The 18505-nt window shown below is 47.6% G+C and overlaps 1 protein-coding gene across 6 annotated transcripts in view; it reads left to right on the top strand.

The window, feature by feature from the left end:
* The window catches only part of LOC121871000 (rootletin-like), a 103160-nt gene that overhangs the window by 37434 nt on the left and 47221 nt on the right, over positions 1 to 18505 (top strand). The gene's annotated exons all lie outside the window — the stretch shown is intronic.

The following is an 18505-nucleotide window of genomic DNA, read 5'->3' as shown; positions in this document are numbered from 1 at the left end:
GATGTTATGCCAAGGGTTGTCCACTAGCAGGAGCGCTGTTCAGTGAGTAGCTGTCTTCTGTGTTAGGTACAGCTGTTCCCTGATAATAGTAAGTATTGTGTGAGGCAGTACATGAAGTGCCTTTGTTGTGATGAGGGCAGGCATAGCACGAGTGAGTCAGGGGATGAACACTGCCACCCGATACAATTTTCAGCGCGAGGCGGATCGTCTACATCTCCCACCAGTTACGTCACTTGTGTTCGTCAGCGGGGAACCCAACACACGCCGGCTCCCACAGCTTCACTACTCTTATGTTTTGCAATAGTTTACTCCCCCTATTATAGTAGTTAATGACGACCAGCGTGTGTGAGGTATTGTACTGTACACTCTCACTTTCGGAGTTCTCATCTCGTGGGACCTGAAGGCACTGTGTGAGGGCGAGTGTTGGCCCATGAGAACCTCTCCACCACAAAGTCTCTATGGATGTCGTGTCAGAGTGTGATGCTGACCTTCAGATATTGTAAACTATGATAAGGAACACAACGTTAACCTTTAACTGTTTCAACGGCTAAGTCTGACACCACCGCCTGCTATGTCAGTGTGGTAGTGAGTATTGTGGCGTGTGTGGTGGCCTGTAACGCCGACTTTTCACCCTCACTCGTAGTAATTTTCACGGGTTCAAGGCTGAGTTCACCACGGCCTAAATACACGTTGTCTGTACTGGGTCCGTCTTGTGTGCTCGGCGACCTCCCTCTAACCTCTTCTATCCTGTGGTGGCCTCCCTCTATCCTGTGGTGCCCTCGCTCTAACTTCCTCTATCCTCTGGTGGCGTGGTGGGCCGTGGTCACCAACCCTCAGACACGGGGATGATTACCTGGACTCATTAATTATCCTGTACTTTATCTATTGTACTCTCGGACCTAATTATTATGGTTATTTATTTTTGTTATTATTATTATTATTAGTAGTAGTAGTAGTAGTAATAGATTTACAGTAGTATTTTATTTATTGTTTTCAAGTTGGAAAGATGAAAATTAAAATCCTATAGTTAATTTAGAGAGAGAGAGACGCATATTGTCCGTCACACACGTAAATGTATCAAGCCTGTCGTAAAACTATTCAGATTCCTCTCATGCACTTCATTCTCGCCCAGTAAATACCAGCTGTTAATTGGCTTCAGTAATGCTACAAATATTCCTTACATCCACGTGTGTCCGGTGTGTGTGTGTGTGTGTGTGTGTGTGTGTGTGGTGTGTGTGTGTGTGTGTGTGTCGGTGTGTGTGTGTGTGTGTGGGTGTGGGTGGGTGTGTGAGGGGCAGGTGAGAGTAGCCAGGTAGAGAGGGGGGGCAGCGTGGCGCACCTGGTGTCCTGGTACAGATATTATGTGGCCGGAAGTGGTGAGTTCCTGTGAGGTGACTCGCCTGACCGACAGTGTCTGACTCCTCACCTCCACCACCACCACCACACACTACTGCCATCACTACCACCACCTCCACCACCACACACATAACTACCTCCAACCACCATCACTACCACTACCTCTCACCACCATCACCACCACACACTACCTCTCACCATCACTACCACTTACTACCACACACACACCCGCCACTACCTCTTGCCACCACCAGCAGTATTACCACCCACCAATACACTGTAGTGACGCCCCACCATCACCACCACGTCTGTGTTAGGTACAGGGCGTCACTTCCGCCCCCAGACGAACTCTTCTAGAAATGTCCAGCAGTCACGTATATTTTTTAAGTCGGTGAGGAGAGGGACTTGTCTCTTTCTGGGCGCCGTGCAGTTGTTACAAGTCAAAGATATATATTTGTATGTATTTATGGATAATATGTTGACTCGGTACAACAACCAGTAGATAAGGTGTGTTTACCGGATACGTGTGGTGTGGTATGGCTGTTGTTGTTGAGTGAGACGCGCGTATAAGGTGCCCTCAGGTGGTGAATGATCACAGCTGAGCCTCACCAGTGTGATTCAAGAACTACTTCAGGAAGGTACTTTGATGCACCCTGACTCCTCCACCAGCAAGGTGGCCTTTTGCTGTGGGGCAGGAGGGAGGCGTGGTGAAGGTGACCCAAAGCTGTGGAGGAAGGAAAGGGGTGACTGAGTACTGCAGGAGGTGGTGAGGGGGGACACCCTGTTGCCGGTTGTGGTTGATAGCAAATGGTGTTACTCTGGCTTAGAATGTAACGCAAGCTTGTAATGTTTATGTATATTTCTATGTGGTAGGAATAGGGTGATTGTTAGAGTATTGTTTTATTTAACTGTTGTTTGAGTGGCGATTGTTAATGTTTGATTATTGTTGGTTGTTGGTGTTTTTTGTCAATATATTGTGCATTCCAACATTGCGTTTGCTATTCCTCTCCTATAGTGATGTAGAATACCTGAGCAAGACTGAACAGTGCAGTAGCAATAGGCCAAACATGAGGTGAAATGAAGGTAAACAGAACATTCGAGTCTGTGGGGGTCGGTTACCGCCCGGTTCCTGGTAAGGTGTCCAGCTCAGGAACAGCTAATAATTTTTTTTTGTACCAACTGTAGAAACAATACTTTGTGAGTCCTGTCTTTTTTAATCATTTTTTTTAAGGCAGATGTTTGAATAAGCCTAAAGCTGGTGAACGTGTGTGTGTTAGTAGAGTAAGATATGTGAAGCGTCCCTCCCTAGGCCAGTGTCTATATCGTGAGAAATAACAAAACTGTCCAGCCAAGGTGTTCATCATGGGACCCACGACGGGGATGTGGTGTAAAAGTGGATTCGACATTTGTTAAGAGGAAATGACACACACACACACCATAAGTGATGAGTTGCTATATTTTTCACGATGTTTTTGTGATTTATGTGAGACACGACAACAGTGGTAACCTTGGTGGCTAGTCTGCGTCACGCTGCCTGGCCCTGAAACACTGCATTCTGGCGTTTGGTGATTTTTATTAGTGTGTGTCAGGTGTGGGGGTCGTGTAGTTCCAACAGGTATGGCAGAGGGTTTTGTACGCGTCCCATGATTCCAGGTAAAGAACGTGACACACACACACACACACACCTGGATTCACACTTGCCAACCTAACAAGACTGTCTTCCCGTTCGCCGCCCACTTCCGCTGCCCCACCGATTCGCACCCTATACCCGCCCGCCGCCCACATACCCTGGTCGTAGTTGGTCCATACGTTAGATTCACCAGAGCGAGAAACCGACACATGACGAGCTATTTCTGACTCGCAGGTCGGAGGTGGCAGCGACACACACACACACACACACACATCTCGCCATCCTTCATCCTAAACAAACATTCATCATCAGAGTAGCGTCGGGGCCCTTCAAAGTTATACTGGTGTTACCTTTCTCATCCTGGAGTCATCACCTGTATAGTGTAGCGCAGTGTCAGGCCTCAAGACCCGCGAACTTACTTTAACCTCGAGGATTGGGGGCCCAGTTACAATCAGGAACCGTTTGACCAATCACTTAACTTCGCCAACCTGGAGGAGGAGATAAGGTGCGTGGTGGTGTGTAAACAAACCCTGGAACCCCCCCCTTTCCCTTCTCACTCCTAGGTAAAGGGAAAGTCACCTTTTTACCTGAGCATTTTGATAATTGATGTTTGTTAGTTTTTAGTCCAGATGTGAGCCTGGTGGTGGTGGTGGTGGTTGTTGTTGTTGTTGTTGTTGTTGTTGTTGTTGTTGTTGTTGTTGTTGTGTTCTTTGACAATTATTTTTGCCGGGTATTTTGTATCTGTTTGTGTTGATGGCATTATATTCAGTATTTTTCCATCAATTTAGATATCGTTAACAAGAATGGAAAGTCGTTTTGATGAAGAAAAACATTACTGATTAGTACTGCTGTTCTCTTGTTTCTGAGACTTTACTCGCCAAAAAGATATCATCAAGAACCTCAGAGAAAACTTTGTGTTGTGTCGATATTATTCCGGTATCAATATAATTACGTAAGTCTTCGTGTTTGTCGGTCACAGCAGGTGTATGACGTCAGGGGTCATCTCATACACAGCGATATAACAGAGGTGGAGGAGAGGGTGATGGCCTCCGCTCTGTGTAAAAAAAAAAAAGATGTCTTGAGAACCTACAATATATTTCTTGTTTGTAGCGGGGTGGTCAAGTTAAGTGTTTCTGGTAGCTAAACAAACACTTTCTTGTTTATTTACAGTATGGTCAGTCTCTCCAGTTCCCTCAAGCAGGAAAAAAAAAGAGAATATTGTCCCATCGTGTGGTGTGTGTAGACTCCAGTCATTGTTGGTGTAGTACAGTAGAGAGACTCCTTCCTCCGTGTCTGTGGTCAGGTTATGGCACATCTTCTGTCGTGGGGAGGCCTGTGGAGCATCACTTCACGCTAGCCTCACACACCTCAAATATACGTCACATTTTGTCTGCCTTGTCCGCTTGTGTGTGGGCGAGTCAGTCAGTGGGGGCCTCGTGAACAGTACCGAGCGCGCCTCAGCCGACACACGCCAGGGTGTTTATGCCCAGGGGAGATACTCTTCTTGGCCCTTGAGGAAGACTAGCCACCTGTGTTGGCATTTTAGGGTGGATCTTTATCATGTGCAGGAACGATACAGCATCCGCTCTCACCAACATTTCCAGAACCAGTTTACGAGTGGGTATGTGTGTACGTGAGTGGGCGGGGTATGGTTGTGTACGTGTGTTGGCGTGGGTATGGTTGGGTATGGAGTGGGCGTGGGTATGGTTGTGTATGTGAGTGGGCGGAGTATGGTGTGTAGACGTTTGGGAGTGGGAGGTGAAGGGCAAGCATGTGAGCGAAGAAATACTGCAACTGCTTCCCCCATAAACAAGTTACGTCTCCCGCCACAGCTCAGCCATTACCGGTGAGTTATTGACACAGCATTTTATTGTCGAGCAGCAGAGACCAGCAGGTTGTGAGGAGCCCGGGTAGAGACTTGAGTTTGTGGTGGTGGCAGGAGGGTTGGCAAGGAAAGGAGGAACCGAGGGGGGTGGAATGGGGCTGACAGGAGAGGTTGAGGAGAGCAGTAGAGGGAAGGGACGTAATATTTACTGTCTTTTGTCACGTGCCAGCAGGAGACGGAAATGGGGGGAGAGGCGGTACACGAGATGGTGCTGGCTTCCCTCTCATTCATTACCGAGAAAATGGAAGATAATATGGTAAGGGTGATGAGAGGAGAGATGTGACTAGTGGGAAAATAAGATGAGGCGTGAGGGAGAGGGGGAGGTAATTGGGATAACCTGGATAATGAAGACCTCAGGGGCGCCCCCACACGCCTACATCATCAGGGCGGAGGAGGGAGGAGACCCATACCCCAGGGAGTGTTGTGGCTCCTCATCTGCTGGCCCTAGGGGAGGAGTGGCACTGTGATTGGTTCTAGTGTGTGTAGTAGATGAAAGGACTCTGAATCAATATTAACTGCATGGTCTGGTATCTCGGCTTCCTGGTAATCTCTCTATCACTGATCTGCGGTACGTAAACAGATATGACAAGTGTCCCTCTGTGTTGCTACCGAGACTCGTGGTGACTTGAGCTGAGCTGTATACTGTATTCCTAGATAATTTATGGTGTGGGAACTTCATCTCATACATTTAACAAAACATAAAAAAATTTGGCGTCAAGTGAAGATTTGTTGAAGCTTGTATGTCGTTCTTTTCTTTATTGCATTATGTTCCTTTATGGGTAAAATGCAGGAGGGAACTCAGTATTGATAGACAACTGTGTACTGAGAAGATAATGACACTATTTGGTATCAGTGATGAGGAACGAGTGTCATTGTGATAAAAAATATGGATCACTTTTAATCAGTTCACGATATAACATAATTTTTTTTAACACGGGGATAAGAACGATAAGTGATGAGTATTAAAGGAAGTGACAAGAGGAAGGGAACAAGAGGTAGCAGTTAAGACAACACGAGAGGTGCCAGTAAGATATCAACACACACCACTGGAAGTCTGGTCTCGGGGTAGGGTGTATAGTCTGGCCTGGCACAGTGACGGAAATATTATTGAGAGAAAAACACCCCGACTCCGCTCACGGTGAAGTTAACTGATGACGTCCTAGTTGTAAATCTCACAAGTTTGTCGTAGAAAATAACAAATCGTGGTGAGGGTGTTGATGCAGGGGAGGGGAGTGAATGTGGGATGGAGGGATGCTGCAGGGGCTTAGAATAGTGAGGATGTTTGGGAGGGGGAGCCACACTGTTGCCTAATGACCAAAGAAGGAATTTGTTACAGGTGTTGACAGTGATAAAACAAATGACAGATGTTCCCTACAGTGATGATGATGATGATATCGATACAGTGTCACTATAGTTCACTACTTCCCTGTTGAAAGTCACCTTCCTAAAGATAGATATTTAACTTTGGACCTTAATTGACTTGGGTTTTATTAATGAGGGTTACCTGTAGAACGTCATATTAGGCTCCTAAGTCACCAATGCCATAGAGCCACTGGAGAGAGAGAGAGAGAGAGAGAGAGAGAGAGAGAGAGAGATCAAAGAAGAAATGTATGCTAAATCGAGTCAGAGTGGAGGTGCAAAATCTGTGATAAAGGAAAAGGAAAAAAAAAAAAAAGGGGACGATGCAGCCAGCAGTGTGGTGAGGAGGAGATGAAGAGAGGGAGGTGGTGAGGGAAGGAGGGCGGCGACCAAGTGAGAGGGAAGGAGGCTGTTAGTACGTGTGGCGCCTCCTGATGATGACAAGGGAGATAATTTTATCTCTCTCTCCGTTTTCCTTTCATTATCTCTACAGTAAGACAATGCCGCACAGATACACATAACCCTGATCAGAGGTGAATGAAGCCGTGTTTACTCGCCGTAGCCGCCGTAAGAGTCACCAACTACAATATAATGATCATTAGTTAAAAATATCACACACTATATCCTCACAATAGCTCAGCCTTGTGAACAGTTAATGCGGCTCCCTCACAGTCCTTCCTGGTGACTGGGGCCACACTGAATATACCCCCAACCTCGATCTTCAACCCACCCCACCCCTTGACCCATACCCCAACCCCACCCCAGACCCCACCCCTTGACTCATACCTCAACCCCACCCCCCAGACCCCACCCCTGACCCCTAACCCCCACCCCACCAGGACCCCACCCCTTGACCCCATACCAACCCCACCCCTCCAGACCCCACCCTTGACCCCATACCCCAACCCCACCCCGTGGACACTCAACCTTCTGTCAAGTAGTTAAGTAACCACTCCAGAAGGCGTTATACTTCGCTCCTGTATTGAACTAGAACCTGAGGCTACCTGTCCCGTCAAATTATTACCCAGTTGGTTCTCATGATGATTAGGCACCTAGTTTATCTCACTGGATGATTGACCAAAGCTACCTGGGGGGTTAGGTTAGGGCTGTTAGGTTAGGTTAGGTTAGGCTGTTAGGTTAGGTTAGGTTAGGCTGTTAATCTCAGTGAAATAAACTAGGGTGCCTAATTTATACGTGATCAATCTTGTGTGGATAGGCAATGTTTGACTGTTTCTTCATAGGTCCAGGAATACCCGCCAGTGGTGAGTCATGGATGACCGTGTATTAGTCGACATGAGTGTTATCCAATGTCTTTATGCAGGGTGTCGTTGATCAGGAAATGATTAACCTATTCAACAGGTGTTATCATACCAGAGAGCCACGTATTAGTTCAAGTGTTCCGGAAGAGAGAGGACAACTTTTAACCATCTTGGGGGGGTTAGTAGAATAGTGTGATTGAGTTAGTGCTCCCGACAACCTTGTGTGGGCAGTGTTTTTGTGGTGTGTTGTGGCAACATCCTGGTGATAACAGTGTCAGCCAGCCACAATGACCCGCATAGTGTCTTGTAATAACGGTGCTGACACTCCCGTCCTACACCTGGCCATACACACAACCTGCCTCCACTCACCTGTGAATACAAAACAGTTACCTCTTGTTATGGTCCACTTATTAAATTGTTGGAGGAAATTATGTAGATAGAACGTGGTCTCTCTCTGTTCCACCATCAACTTTTTATATAATTTTGAAAAGTAAACAAAAAATGACCCTGACAAGCATCTAAAAATCACTTTAATATCGTGTGAAAGTTGTTAAGAAATTATTAGAATTACGTGAGGGTGGCAGAACGTGTGGGGGGTCAAGGGCTGGCGGCGGACACTAGGAGGGGGGGTCAAGGCCGAGTTGGACACTAGGTCAAGGGCTGGCGGTGACACTAGGGGGGGACACACAAACTGCCTATAATTGCTGTTAGTGGTCACTGTAACCTAACCTAACCTAACCTAGAGTACCATTGCTGTTCATGAGTAGTTAAAATGACTGTAATACCGGGATATGGGAGTCTGTTAAGAAGTTTAAACGACGTTATTATCTCTGTATATTGAGGAGCGTATCGCAGGTATTTGATGGTGAGTGTGGAGTGACCCAGAGTGTGATGGTGGAGGGTGAAGGACCCAGAGGAAAGGGAGGGTGTGAGTGACCCAGAGTGTAATGGTGAGGGTGTGAGGACCCAGAGTAATGGTGAGGGTGGAGGACCCAGAGGTGATAGTGAGGGTGAGTGACCCAGAGGTGATGGTGAGGGTGTGAGGACCCAGAGTGTGATGGTGAGGGTGTTGAGTGACCCAGAGTGTAATGGTGAGGGTGTGAGTGACCCAGAGTAATGGTGAGGGTGTGAGTGACCCAGGTGTAATGGTGAGGGTGAGTGACCCAGAGTGTAATGGTGAGGCGTGAGTGACCCAGAGGTAATGGTGAGGGTGTGAGTGACCCAGAGGGTGATAGTGAGGGTGTGAGGACCCAGAGGTGATGGTGAGGGTGAGTGACCCAGAGGTGATGGTGAGGTTGAGTGACCCAGAGTGTAATGGTGAGGTGGAGTGACCCAGAGTGTGATGGTGAGGTGTGCACTCCAGAGGAAGGTGAGGGTGTGAGTGACCCAGGAGTGATGAGGTGGGGTGAGGACCCAGAGTGTGATGGTGAGGGTGGAGTGACCCAGAGGTGATGGTGAGGGACCCAGAGTTTGAGGGGTGAGTGACCGAGGGTGAGAGTGAGTGACCGAGGGTGTGAGGGTGAGTGACCCAGGGTTTGAGAGTGAGTGACCGAGGTGTTGAGGAGACCCAGGGTGAGAGGAGTGACCCAGGGTGTGTGAGAGGAGTGACCCAGGGGTGTGAGAGGAGGACCTGAGGGGAGAGGAGGAGTGACCCAGGGTGTGAGGAGTGAGTGACCCAGGGTGAGGAGTGAGTGACCCAGGGTGTTAGAGTGGAGGACCAAGAGGTGAGAGGAGTGACCAAGAGTGTGAGAGGAGGACCCACAGTGTGAGAGTGATGGACCCAGGGTGTTAGAGTGAGTGACCCAGGTTGTGAGGGTGGGCACTGCAGTAGAAGATAGCTCACACACACACACACACACAACCTTGAGGGCTAATGTTTTAAGATGGTACAGCTGGCCGCGGTAACCTGATCACCCTGCCATGATCTATCTGTCTCAACATCTGCTGCTGCTGCTGTGTTATTCTAAGACTCTGGTCATCACCTCCAGAATAAACACCCCAGCTTAGTTTACTGAAGATAAACCACCCCAGCTTATTTCACCTGAAGATTAACCACCCTAGCTTATTTTACCTGTGTGTCTGCTTTGTATGACGAGTTGAAGTGACATGTAGGAAAGATTTGAGTGAATCTTCTTCTTCCTTCTGTGCTTAAGAGAGAGAGAGAGAGAGAGAGAGAGAGAGAGAGAGAGAGAGAATATTTGAACGATATATTAATTTTAGGTTCGTTGTGACGTTAGTGTCTGAGTAAACCAGATTTTGTGGTTTATCCGAAATGTAAACTTATGGCAGAGGTAAAGTGTTGTGAAGTGAGCAATGGTCTGGCAGATTTCTTGTAAACATGTAAACGAATTGAAATTTTCCTTCTTATAAAAGTTTTCGTATATCCCAAGAAAAACAACTTTTACTTTAATCTTGTGGCCGTCTTCTTGCCTTCCTAAGTTGAAATGTTTGTAAGTTTTTGCAAAGTTTTGATATAAAAATAAAAGTTTGGAAAGATAAAATTCGATTCTTGTTGTTTTTCATTTAGCCAAACCTTATTTTATTTCGTCTTTGGCTTCTCTTCAACATTTTTGGCCCTTTTTCTAAATTAAGAACATAAATAAATCACGTTTCGTACAAGAGGCAGCCATCACATGTTCAAGATCGGTTAGTGTCCCGATACAGCATTAGGCAACTGGACCTTAATTTACGTTTTTAGCCGAAAAGACATTTTCCACTGAGACACACTTCTAAATAACTATACAAACATCTAACGTGATTTCTCTTGGTCTACGAACTCAAAATACACAGGTACCTGATGTGATGCATTGACATAACCTACAGATATATAAATGGAAATACTGATGAACTGGTGATAAAAACACACACACACACACACACACACACACACACACGATAACACTTAAAGATAGCATTGTTTTGATAGCGCTTATCTCTTTATCACACATGCAGGCAAGGTCACACGAGGATAGTTAACAATTCCAGATATATTTTTTTTTTACTCAGACGCAGATGTTGAAGTTACAAATTATCATGTTAGCCAAGTGAGGGTTGTAATCCCCTCCCCACAAGTGAATAGCGAACCCGGAATTATAGAGGAGCGATATAATGCAACCACGGTGATGTTAAACTTATAGCTGAATCTTGTAGTGGAAATGAGAGCTGTGGGCGGAGGGAGGAGGAGGAGGAGGACTGTGCAAGTAGTATGATGGCTATCAGTGAACGAGAGACTGGTATGGGTGTGTGTGAGACGCATGGAGAGGAGAGATTGACGATGAGAAAGAGGAAAGAGGCAAGACTATGATGATGATTGTGTGTGGAAATAGGAAGCCAGTGGTTGTGGTGTCGGCCCTCTGGAGAACTCTCCTCTCTCCCTGTCTCGTTTTTCACTTCCCCAAACGACACAGACTGTTTTGTTTTCGGTATTAATGTATTCATGGTGTAGGTTAAGGTCTTCCTAGTGTGGGTTAGAACCATCCTGACTGACTGACTGGCTAGCTGACTGACTGGAAAGTTAACAATACACAAGTTAGGTAATGTGCAAGATGGATCTGGAAGTGACCACCAATATACGTGGCATTATGGACTGACCTCTCGTTTAACCCTTTCAGTACGATGACTTAACTCCTTCAGTGTGATGACTTAACCCATGAGTAGGATTGACTTAACCTCCTTCAGTATGGTGTTAACATAATCAATGGGTTAACCTATCACTCAATAGGTTAATACTAGAATTTATTACTAGAAATTATGAGACATCTCAGTATTACATGGCGAGTATTACACACCCACTGTATGTGGGTGTGGGGCGCTCTCAGCACGTGGGCGTGGGGGCTCCCGCTAGTACATGGGTGTGGGGCCTCGCCAGTACGTGTGTGGGGCCTGCCAGTACGTGGGTGTGGGGGCGCCTGCCAGCACGTGGGTGTGGGGCGCTCAAGCATGTGGTGGGGCCTCCTGCCAGCATGTGGGTGTGGGGCCTGCCACGTGGTGTGGGGTTCCCTGCTAGTACGGGTGGGGTTCCTGCCAGTACGTGGGTGGGGGCTCTAGTAATGTGGGTGTGGGGGCCTCGCTAGTACGTGGGTGTGGGGCCTGCTAGCAATAGGTGTGGGTGTGGTTGGATAGTATTGTGTGGCTGTCACTTGATGTCTTCTACCCTAACACACGTCTCCTGACCCTGTTATCACCTCCCTGTGTGTTGACCGATCCACTACACACACACACATGGTACTGAATGCTTCTATTTCTTACTAAATCCTCAATGGTATAATTCTAAAGATAAATTTCATCCACCAAAATCAATATTATTCCTCGAACAGGTACCGAGAAAGTCATTACACACCTGCAAGACATAATTATAAGGTGTTGGTTTTGGCCTTTTGTTACCTGGAAGCCCGGAGGTAAGAGCAGCAGGTGGGAAGCAGGAAGTGACTCAGGCCATAAAGGTTGTCATGGTAACGGAGAGAGAATTCGAGACAACATCCTTGTATTGGTGTTGTGTTAATGATAATGGTAGTGGTGGTTGATGATGGTGTGGTAGTGTTGATGGTGATGCTTTAAGATGGCGATGATGGTGATATGGTGGTGTGATGGTGGACTAAAAAATAAACCAGGAGAAGTTATGTGATCTAAACCTCTTATTTCATATTCCGTGAGTTAACTTAGCACACATGTTAATACTATCACTCCTTTTCTTCCTTCTTCCTCCCTTTCCTTTTCCTTTTCCTCCCCCCTCCCCCCCCCACCACTCCCCCTCCTCCCTCCCTCGAAAGAGTTTTTGGGTGAAAAGAGGAGGCGAGTGTGACGTCAGCATCCCTGTGTGCCTCATGACTTCATAAAAACGTAGATGAGCGATAAGACGAGTGTTGTGGCGGGGTGAAGTCTCTGGTGGTGTGGATGGCGGGGTGCCAGCGGCTCCCGTGTGGGCTGCAGGGACTGAGATGGGAGAGAGTGAGAAGGGGAGGGGAGAGGGTAAGAAAGGAATGGGGAGAAGGGGTGGAGGTAAGGTGGGAGGGTAATCTTCAGGTGATCCCAGGTGTGTGTGTGTGTCTGTCTCTGTGTGTGTGTGTGTCTGTCTCTCTGTGTGTGTGTGTGTGTGTGTGTGTGTTATAGAGGTCACCGAGAAAGGGTCACTGTAGGTCAGATCTGGCTCGGGGATGTTGTTAGGTGAAGTGTGTGTATGTTTTAGCTGTTGTCTGTCCTATTTTCCACGTGTGTCTCAACATTTTCAGACTCGACAGGCTGAGGTGGTGAGAGAGAGAGAGGGAGGGGGGAGAGGGGGGTGTTGTGAGAGGGAAAGTGAGAGAATAATGAGAGGGACGACCAGACACCACTCTCAGTAACTCATCAGACCTGAGACACCTCCTCTTATGTCCCCCCCTCACACTACTGCAGACACAGAGGATGATCTTGATGTGTTGTGCCACCATGGGCGTCTTATTGGTCACCGAGGAGAACTACCTCTCGTTAGATAACCTCCACCAACTACCATTCTAGTAGTGGCGCCAGGTAGAGCTCTATCGTGTCACACTTATCTAAATTATGGTCGTGATTAGTATTTGTGTTGTGTACAAAGTAGATCATTGTTTGCTTGTGTTGGACCACCCGTGTCTATCTCACTGTCGTATCTACCAATGGCGCCTCTACACTCTCTTCACCACTGGACTTTCCCCGTTCACTTCCTCGCTCTGCTTGCCGTGGAATGCTTCTATAACAAACAGTGTCTAAAGACCACGATTGTCACTCCCTGGCCCCTTGTGTGTCTAGGGACTCAGTGTGACTTGTAGCAGCCTCTGGTCGCCATTGACATCACGCCTTTCTTTCCAGATTATAATTTTTTTTTTGGCGTGTTGAGCAAGGTGACCTTAGGCAGGTGACACTGTACCGTGAAGAATGTCTCTGATAGTACAGGTGTGTGTGTGTGTGTGTACAGCATCTGGCGCCACACAAGCTCGTAAGTACTGTTCCTGTTGCCAAGTTCCCCCTACACCCCTCCCCTACCCAGATGTCACCACCCACTCACATTCTATGTAAATATACCACCTGGAGGGATTGTACAGTGTCGATGCTTTTGTCTATATCCCTCCGACACTACACGACCAGAGGTGAAATGGTAGAGAGGAGCAGCGCCCATCTGTTGCAGCCCCCCACACACACCCCCCCTGGAGGAACAGTGTGTGGTCCTCACTACGCTGTGCCTTCTGGTGAACAGTTACAGCTCTCTTTCATGTCTCAACTCTGTCATAATAACGTGTCAGTTGTACAGTTTAGGTGACACCGTTACAGGAGAGGTTGTTATGAGTCTTCTTAAGATTTAGTCACTTTACAGCAAATGTTGTGGAGAAGAGAGACTAACAGCTCTTCCACACTACTGGCCTCTAACTGGGAAAAGTCAAAATAATATCTATCTCAGTTTGTTTTTTTATAATTATTCACCTTTATTTACATTTCCTTTAGTTATGTGTTCTCGTTACTGTTTCTTGTGGTATTAACAGGAACCATTTAGTGTTTTTTTTATATCCTTAAAGAACGATTTTATATATTATCTCATTGTTCACTAGTGCATTACACCTTCCTTGTGTGGTAAGTTGCTGTCGTCCTGTGAGTGATGATGTGTGGATTGCTCTCGTCGCCAGCAGCAGTAGGAACCACAATCGATCTTATCCAGGTAATAGGACGTTTAAATTGTTCTTCTTGGCGCTGCTCCTACTGACCCTAAGGAGTGGGTTTATCCTTCGGGGTTTACATCACTCCCAGTCCTTCCTTATTAAATAGTCTTGGGTACGAGTCGCTTCACTCTCTGACAGCTTCGTCGTGTGTGTGTGTGGAGGAGCCGCTTGGTGGAGGGAGGGACCTTGCCTCGGGCGCTCCTCCTGGTGGAGTAATAGGCAGGACAACAAGGAACTGGTCACACGAGTTGGGTCGGAATTCAACGCCTCAAATATCGCGCCCCTTATCTCCAGTGTGTTCCCAGGACGCCAGGCAGTGTTTCACAGGTACTGTACTTCATTACACTTGGCTTTGTTCCACACCCAACACTCCCCCTGAGACTCTGTTCCACACCCAACATTCCCCCTGAGAGACTGTTCCACACCCAAACATTCCCCCTGAGACTCTGTTCCACACCCAACATTTCCCCTGAGAGACTGTTCCACACCCAACGCTCCCCCTGAGAGACTGTTCCACACCCAACATTCCCCCTGAGAGACTGTTCCACACCCAACACTCCCCCTGAGAGACTGTTCCACACCCAACACTCCCCCTGAGAGACTGTTCCACACCCAACACTCCCCCTGAGAGACTGTTCCACACCCAACACCCCTGAGACTCCCCACACCCAACACTCCCCTGAGAGACTATTCCACACCCAACACTTCCTGAGAGACTATTCCACACCCAACACTCCCCTGAGACTGTCTCCACACCCACTACCCCTGGAGAGACCATTCCCCACACCTCCAACACTTCTGGAGACTCTGTTCCACACCCAAACATTCCCCCTGAGACTCTGTTCCACACCCAACATTTCCCCTGAGAGACTGTTCCACACCCAACGCTCCCCCTGAGAGACTGTTCCACACCCAACATTCCCCCTGAGAGACTGTTCCACACCCAACACTCCCCCTGAGAGACTGTTCCACACCCAACACTCCCCCTGAGAGACTGTTCCACACCCAACACTCCCCCTGAGAGACTGTTCCACACCCAACACGCCCACAGTCGCTCTGTCACAACAGGTCAGTTAAGGTAAACGAACAATTTCCTCAGGAAGAGACAGAAAGACTCTTCGCTGTCAGTTAATTCATGTTTTCAACTGTTGACGGCTGGAAGCGGATGATAGTACACTTGCAGTTCAGGGTGATAGCATTACGCCCTCTGGTTAGGTGTTAGTTACCAGCAGGTGTTAGAATCATGGCAGGAGACTAGTGGCTGACTCTTAATGGCTGATGTTGACAAGTTAAGTAATGTTACTACAGGAGAAGCCAATGGTCTTGTTGGTGAGGAGCCATCTGAGAAGTTTTCCCGCTGGAGGAGAGACGATACCTGAAGGTGAAACAGTTAGGCAGAATAAAGTAGATACAAAATGAACAACAACAATAATATTAACATGGCTGGGACTTTCTAATGAAGTTCTCTTGATTAAACCTGAGAGATACTATACATTTATCTTAAGAAAATTTGAATATGGCACAACATCATTTGGACCGATGGTGTTTGGTTGTTAAGTAGTTGGAATGGCTCGTGTTGTATAGGTTTAAATAACTGTGACAAAAACTGTAAATTTGTAGGTTATACACTTGTTATTATACATTGAATGCCAGTAGGGTGATTTTAGTGACGTTGGCAATATAGTCCCCCCTCCCCTCCCCTGCCCCCCAATAGTAACAGAGCCACTTTGGAATATAGATTAAATTTAGGTAGGAAGAGCAGGATACTGTACAGGTTGTGGTGCCCTGAGGCGACCACAGCCAAGTGAGTGTGATGACCCAACCACCGTCATGCGCCACTACACTACACTACTTTGGATCAAACTTGTTTACTGAGTGACCTCCTCGGCAACCTTGTGAGGGGAGGGGGGAGGGGGATTAATGGTGGGTTCTAAGCAGTGAAAAAAAAAATAATTCCTGCAGGTTTTCCAGAATGTTGACGTGTGAGAATGTATCCCAGAATTCCCCTAAAGTGAGTCTGTTGTGGAGGGCCGACTAGGGAGTGTTGTTGTAGGAATGTTAACCACGTGTGGCGGGAGGAGGAGGAGGAGGTCGACCTATCCGTGGACGTTGGTGTGCTCGTCATCTTCAAGTTCACACACGGAACCTCACCAACCTATGTTTACACCACACACACACACAGGCACACGCTGGGTTATGTGAGTCGCCTACGTGTTTACTTGTGTGGTATACCCGTTGTTATAGCACTCAGGTTGACGCGGCCTCCCTGGTGAACTGTGTGCTGGTCAAGGCTGCATCCTCGTTCACTGGCCCGTGTCGCTACCAGGCGCCACCACTCCCACCAACACACACACACACATATGACAGCAATGCATGCCTGGACAGCAGCCAAGGGAAAGTATGCAGGAGACAGGTCAATCCGCCATATTTTTTCCTTGTCAGGCCTGTAGGCGGGCCAAGCTGACCCTACACCCGCGAGTCCTACCCCCCCCCTCCTTCCCTGCCACTCACACCTGTCCTCCACACACCTGTTCTCCAAGGACCCACCTGCCCATAAAACAGGTAACCTAACACCGTGTGCCTAGTCATGACCCAGCAGACGATATATCCAGTTTGTTGTGTGGGGAGGCCCGGGTGAGTCACTCTGCCCCCGAGACATTCTGCCCACTAACTCTCCCGTCCCACCTCATACCACCGCCCACTTCCCACCCTTCGTCATACCACCGCCCACTCCCCACCCTCCGTCATACCACCGCCCTCCCCACCTACCTCAACTATCACCCCACTCCCACCCTACCTCCATACCACCCTCCCCACCTACCCCATACCACCGCCTCCCCACCCTCCGTCATACTACCGCCCTCCCCACCCTACCTCATACCACCGCCCACTCCCACCCCTCCGTCATACCACCGCCCACTTCCACCCTACCTCCATACCATCACCCCTCCCCACCAGCCGGAGAGGAGAGAGAGAGAGATCCTCAGCCAGATATTAGTTCACCTGAGCTGTGGGTCAATAATCAAATTAATATAAACCCAAATGAAACACCCTGGTTGAGACACCTATGTGCTTGTCTCTCTCTCTCTCTCTCTCTCTCTCTCTCTCTCTCTCTGTAAGCCTCAGACGCTGTGGTAATGATACTTTCTCCTCTGGTGATTGTGTACAACGTGAAGAATAACCTGCATATAGATATAATAAGTGTTAAATACCCGTATTTATATTATACTGTCATGCTCTACCGGTATATAATCCGTGTAGGCAGTATGATATCGGTAGGTTGAAGTTTAAAAAGTCAGGATACATTCATCATTAAGTGAGAACCACCCCGTGATATTTAGAACGCGAGGAAGTCATCAGTTTTACTCTGTGTTCTACATTGGATCTTTACTCGACAAACTACGATGGCTGATCAGTGTATAGTGATTAGCTGACACGTCTTGAAGGTTAATCACTGAGTTCACCATATTTAGTGATCGTCAGAGAGAATGGTGTTGATAGGTGTGAGAGGTGGTGTTGTCAGGTGTGAGAGGTGGTGTTATCGGAATGTGAAGAGAGATGTTGCCAGGTGTGAAGGTGTGGTGTGAAAGTGGTGTTGCCAGGTGTGAGGTGGTGTTGCAGATGTGAGAGATGTTATCAGGTGTGAGAGGTGGTGTTGTCAGGTGTGAGAGATACTATTACCAGGTGTATTTTTGGTGTCTCCAGTACATAGTGTTTGTTAGTTTCCTTCCGATTTTATCTTAATTAACGCCAGGTAGGAGTGTAAGAATATGTTGTATGTGATCATCGACACAAACCTGTTGTTGTTAGCTGGAGGGTCGATCACCAGCGTGAGAAACAGTATAGGACCCCAGGACAGCACGGCACCTGTAAACCCGCCACCACCTCATACTTAACACGCCTTCCCCCACCACCAACTCCCTTTTTAATTAATTTATTTTTAGTCGGGGGTTAAAATGCACGCTAGTATTTTATTTTATTTATTTGTTTATTTTTAAGAAGGGTTAAAGATCTTGTGGACTGGAATTAAAGTAACACCACTCCTCTGTGTTTGGGGGTGGGGAGACTCTTGGTCGCGATGGTGAATGATGTAGTCGCCATAAACTTTCCCTCCTGGTGGTGAAAGCTATTAAAATTCATGACTTTAGAGCCCTGGGGTTTATTCGTGTTCTCGGTGGCTGAAGAAAGTGTGGTCGTGGGGGAATCTGTGTCGTATGAGTTTGATGGTTAAGTATAGGGAACAGAGCCAAGAGACTGAGTGGCAGGTAGGCAGGGTGAAGTGGCTGGTTCTTATAACACTAACGTGCCTCACACACTGTGGTCAGCGGCCCTCTCCCCACCACCACCCCTG

This window comes from Homarus americanus, unplaced genomic scaffold (genome assembly GCF_018991925.1).
Source record: "Homarus americanus isolate GMGI-L3 unplaced genomic scaffold, GMGI_Hamer_2.0 scaffold52512, whole genome shotgun sequence".
NCBI lineage: Eukaryota > Metazoa > Arthropoda > Malacostraca > Decapoda > Nephropidae > Homarus > Homarus americanus.
Note: the sequence above shows the minus strand (reverse complement) of the source record. Positions and strands in the feature narration are given on the sequence as shown.